Below are 6201 nucleotides of genomic sequence, written 5' to 3' on the forward strand. Positions count from 1 at the left end.
TTGATTCTAGCGTCACTGAGACAAATAATTTTTCATCAACAACATTCTGACATCTGGCTGCCTCTCAACCAGAATCTTAATCAAAGATGGACCCCGAGTACGGGTAGACATGAGTTGAATGCAGATGAATGTAGGATGGGAATGATGCAAATGCATGAATGCAGGTCACTGTGCCACCAAGTCATCTAAAGACCCATTAAGTCTCTGAACCAGTCACAGTCACATGAGGGACTAAGTCACCATAAATCCAACTTGGGGAGTTCCGAAATAAACGGAACCGGAGGCATCACTATCATCATAGGAACATCCACTCAACGGATGACAACCAGATCCTCTGAACAAGTACTCTCAAATTCAACCCGGGGATCCGAAATAAACGGAACCCGCTGATAACTACCAAGGTTAAACCTTCGGCGTCCAGAAATAAAGAACACAGCATCACTGGCAGAAACCTGTACTTGCAAGAATCAAACCCTCCCCTCACAGGTGAATTCTAATCAGGTCATCCTAAGGCGGACAATAGTCTCGACAATCGGGCAAAGATACTCAACGGGTTTGCCCTTTCGGGTGTGCCGTTGTAGCTCTCTTAAGATCATCTAAACCAAAGATCCGGGAAAGAACGGTCACCGAAGTCAATAGCTCAGATGAGATCACCCAACCTGAGTGGAATAACTCTAAACGGAAGGACTCTCTCAAATGAACCTCGTCCGGCTGTGGTGACACGTCGCAACAACATGCTGATACAGCAAGTGAGGAAACGCGAGATCACACTAATCCTAGGTGTATACTCGGGCCTGGGTTTTAGCCCCACTCAGAACACCCACCCCAAACAGAGGAACCAACCTGTACAGGTAGACAGCACAATGATAGTATGATGCATGCAAACAGATATGCACATATATACAACATAATAATCATGAATGCAATAAATAGAGCAACACAAGCAACCTAACCCTATCCTAGAGAGCGCTAGGAGAGACTCGCTTGGGGAAGATGGACCAGCAAGAGGTCAACTTCTCATGTTCCCCAGCAGAGTCGCCAGCTGTCGCATTACGCGAAAAACCGGCGGGAAACGAAAACAACAGAGCCGCCACCGTGCGTTATTTATCCCAAAAGAGGGAAAGGAAACGCTCGAAGTAAACCTGGGAAAGACATGGTCTCGCGACCAGAGAGAGAGGGGATCGGGAGTCGGTTATGCGAAGGGAAGGTATTAGCACCCCTACGCATCCGTCGTACTCGACGAGATCCACGCACAAAAGGAAGGATAAAGGTTGCTAAACGCTGCTCACAAACATCAAACACACATCAAACACTGGCTGAAAGGGACACAGGAAAGACAAAAGAAACTAACTCGGTAGGATATCGCATCCTAGGCCTACGTAGTCTATCAGGCATAGACATCAGAGTCGACGTAGTTCGGACTAGGGGAAAACGTGCTCGCTAGGATGTCGCATCCTATGCATACGTATCTTCTCGGACTAGAGAAGAATCAGAGCACTCGTAGCTCGGCTAACGCACGCCAAACAAAACCACACAGGAAATCGACTGCCAATCGCTGGACTTACGTCAAACTCCACACAAAAACAGGCAAACATGGAAACCGAATGCCAATCGCTGGACTTACATCAGACTCCGAACCAAACACACACACACTGGAAACCAACTGCCAATCGCTGGACTTATGTCAGACTCCAACAAAGAAACTGGAAACCGAATGCCAATCGCTGGACTTACATCAGACTCCAACCAGAAAAGGAGAAACAACTCACACAAACAAAACAAAAGGGCACCCGGAGAGATATGCTCATCTCCTGCCTACGTACCTCATCTGGTATGAGGATCAGGGCGACGTAGTTCCCCTACGCAGGGAAAGAACTTCTAACCTAACCAGATACTGGGAAATGACAAACTAGAAGGGAGGCTAATGTAAGAACAAAAATTGTTCTACAACAGATTCCATGATTTTGATGATAACAAAGGATGAAACCAAAAATGGCACCCTAACGAAAAGTTTCTAAGTGTGCAGGGTTCTAAAGAAAGAAGGAAGAGATCTGATGATGTCATCAGATACAGAACCAGATCAGATACAAATTATCAGAAGATAAGAAGCATCTGAACAAGAAGTACGCTCTAGAAATTCTGATTCTGAACAACTGTATGTCAAACTTTAGAAGCTCTTGGCGCTATCTGAAGAAATCATCAGAACTCAAAAGAGATCAACATCAGAAGCAAGACTCCAAGATTCTCAGATACACGAAAACTCTGATCATGGAATTGCTAATTATGAAAGAGTAACGTCAAAGTCAAGTAAAGGTTTGCAAATGGATTTCCTAATACAGAAAGAGACGTTAATCTCCAATTTCAATAAAGAAGGTACTATATGTGGTAAGTAGTCATTTCAAGGAGAGAAAGTTATCCTGGCAGAAGCTATTTATGTTATGGCGTAAATTCATTTTATTACTCATCAGTTTCAACTACTACCTTACTGATATATAAAATGGGCTGCAATCAACATTGAAAGATACACAAGCAAAAATTATACTGAAACATCAACGCTCAAGAAAAACACTCTTGCTCTCTAAATCTTCACGAAGCTTTTGCTTGAAACGTGTAACCCTTTTTGTTCTTACTGTTGTAATATTTGCTTATCTTAGAAGCACTCTAGATTACATAAGCTTTTATCATTGTTTTATTTTCCTCAAGTGACTCTGTGTAGTCTGTAGACTTGAGAGGACTAAGAGATCTTTCTCTTAGATGTTGTTTGTAACCAATCTTTCAAGATTAGTGGATTAAGTCCTTGTTGAAGGCGAAATCACCTTGGCGGGGTGGACTGGAGTAACTTTGTGTTATAAGCGAACCAGTATAAAATCCTTGTGTGATTTTCATTTTGAAAAAGCGCTTATTTTCCAAACAATTCAACCCCCCCCCCCCCCCCCTTCTTGTTTTTCTCACCTTCAATTGGTATTAGAGCTCCGGCTCTGTTATTGATTTTCTAATCAAACACTTAACAGTGTAGAGAGATCCAGAAAGAGAAAAACTATGGCCCACACAAATGAAAAGGATAGTTACAATGCTAAGCCTCCTGTCTTTGATGGAGAGAAATTCGATTACTGGAAAGATAGAATTGAAAGTTTCTTTCTAGGCTATGATGCTGATCTCTGGGACATTGTCACAGATGGATACAAACCTCCTGTCACAGAGGATGGAGCTGAAGTTCCCAGAAGTAAGATGCCAGATGATCAGAAACTAGTTTTCAAGAATCATCACAAGGCCAGAACCATACTCCTAAATGCTATATCTTACAACGAGTATGAAAAGATCACCAACAGAGAAACAGCCAAAGACATACTTGACTCTCTAAGGATGACTCATGAAGGAAACTCTCAAGTCAAAGAGACAAAGGCTCTGGCGCTTATCCAGAAATATGAAGCCTTCAAAATGGAGGATGATGAAGCCATAGAGGCAATGTTCTCTAGATTCCAAACTCTGATTGCAGGTCTCAAGGTTCTAGACAAAGGATACACAACTGCAGACCATGTCAAAAAGATAGTCAGAAGTCTGCCAAAGAAATGGAGACCCATGGTTACTGCTCTGAAGCTGTCAAAGGATATGAACAATATAAGTCTTGAAGAACTTGTCAGTTCCCTCAGAAGCCATGAGATAGAACTAGAGGAAGATGAGCCTTAGAAAAGGAACAAGTCCGTAGCATTAAAGTCTAGATATGAAAGACGCAAACCTGACAGAACCAAAGCTCTCCAGGCAGAAACTGAAGATACTGATGACTCTGAACCAGAAGATTCTGATGATGATGAAGAATTGTCCCTCCTGACCAGAAGAGTTAAACAACTCTGGAAAAAGAGGAACAACAACTTCAGAAGATCAAGACCCAGAGGGGATCGATCAGAATCAACCTTCAAAGGTAAAACTAACAAAGATATTACTTGTTACGAATGTAAAGAAACAGGTCACTACAGGAATGAATGCCCCAAGCTAAAGAAAGACAATCCTAGAAAAGAAAGTTTCAAGAAAAATACCTTCAGGACAAAGAAAGGATTAATGGCTACCTGGGATAATAGTGAATCTGGGTCATCAGAATCTGACTCTGATGAAAAGGCCAACGTGGCACTTATGGCTACCACATCCAGGAGCAGCTCAGATGAAGAATCTGAAGAGGTATTTTCTGAACTCTCTCGATCTGATCTAGAATCATGCTTGTCAGAAACTCTTGGCTCATATCAGAAACTAAAACAAAAGCTTAAAAACATAAAAGGCTGTCTTAAAGCAAAATTTGAAGAATGTGGCAAGCTTGAGATGACAATTCTAGCGCGAGAAGATACAATCAGATCTTTAACACTAGAAAGAGATGGAGCAAAAAGAAAAAGCTTAGAATTAGAAGAAGCGTTGTCTCAAGCACCACAAACTTCAAATAAAATTATTTTTGAATACGAAGAAGCCTTTCAAGAATTTCTGAAAAATGGAATAGGTAGGAGTATTATGGCATCCATGATTTATGGAGTCAGTCAGAACAATAAAAAGGGAATTGGGTATGATCCTAAGGAAGTTAAAACTTCTTCTAGTGACCAACTTAAATCTCCATTTTCATATCACTATACACACACACAAGAACAAAAATTTGAAAATGCTAGAAAACCCAAAGTTATAAGAAACTCTGGGAAGACTAATCAAAAAGGACCCAAGAGATTCTGGGTACCAAAGGATAAGATTGTCTATGTTGCAGATATCCTATGCAGCAAAGTTCAGACACCAGTCATGGTACCTGGACTCTGGATGCTCGCGACACATGACGGGAAGAAAGTCTATGTTCCAAAGTCTGGAACTTAAAGACGCTGGATTTGTAGGCTTTGGAGGAGATCAGAAAGGAAGGATCAAAGGCTCCGGAACTATTGGTAATGGTACTCTTCCCTCTATATCTGATGTCCTTTACGTAGAAGGATTGATGCATAACTTGTTATCCATAAGTCAATTAAGTGATAACGGTTATGATGTAATCTTTAATAAAAAAACATGTAAAGCCATTAATCAGAATGATGGCTCCGTCCTTTCCACAGGCAAGAGGAAAAACAACATTTATAAAATTAATCTTTCTGATTTAAAAGAACAAAATGTTAAATGTCTGATGTCTGTTCACAAAGAGCAATGGATATGGCATAGACGCTTGGGCCACATTAGCATGAGGAAACTTTCTCAGCTAAATAAACTCGAGTTAGTCAGAGGCCTACCTAAACTGAAGTTTTCTTCAGATGCTCTGTGTGAAGCATGTCAGAAAGGAAAATTTTCAAAAACATCCTTTAAAAAGAAAAATGTTGTTTCTACCTCTAAGCCTCTGGAACTTCTCCATATTGACTTATTTGGTCCTGTGAAAACAGAATCAGTCAATGGAAAGAAGTATGGACTAGTCATTGTTGATGATTACAGTCGCTGGACATGGGTGAAATTTCTAAAGCACAAGAGTGAGTCTCACTCTGTATTCACTAGTTTCTGCTCCAAAGTGCAAAAAGAATTTGATGCTAAAATTGTTAGAGTCAGAAGTGATCATGGTGGAGAATTTGAAAACAAAGATTTTGAAGAATTATTTGACTCTAATGGAATATCCCATGATTTCTCCTGCCCTAGAACTCCACAACAAAATGGAGTTGTAGAGAGGAAGAATAGGACACTCCAAGAGATGGCCAGAACCATGATCAATGAATCTAATGTGGCAAAGCATTTTTGGGCAGAAGCTGTAAATACAACATGTTACATTCAGAATAGAATCTCTATAAGACCTATTCTGGAAAAGACTCCCTATGAACTGTGTAAAGGAAGAAAACCAAACATTTCATATTTTCATCCTTTTGGATGTTCTTGCTTTATCTTAAACAATAAAGAACATCTGAACAAGTTTGATTCCAAAGCACAGAAAGGTATTATGTTAGGATACTCGGAACGCTCTAAAGGCTATAGAGTATACAACACAGAAACCAAAATTGTGGAAGAATCAATTCATGTCAGATTTGATGATAAGCTTGACCCTGAAAAGTCAAAGCTAGTTGAAGATTTTGCAGATTTAGAAATCACTCTTGCAGGATCTGATAAAACTCCAGAAGTAACTGTCACTCAGAACTCTGAAGAAACTAAATCCCCAGAAATCCCAAAGAAAGTCAAAAGTCGTATCAACATATCTGAAGATTTGATTCTGGG

Source organism: Lathyrus oleraceus, chromosome 7 (assembly GCF_024323335.1).
Source record: "Lathyrus oleraceus cultivar Zhongwan6 chromosome 7, CAAS_Psat_ZW6_1.0, whole genome shotgun sequence".
Classification (NCBI taxonomy): Eukaryota; Viridiplantae; Streptophyta; class Magnoliopsida; order Fabales; family Fabaceae; genus Lathyrus; species Lathyrus oleraceus.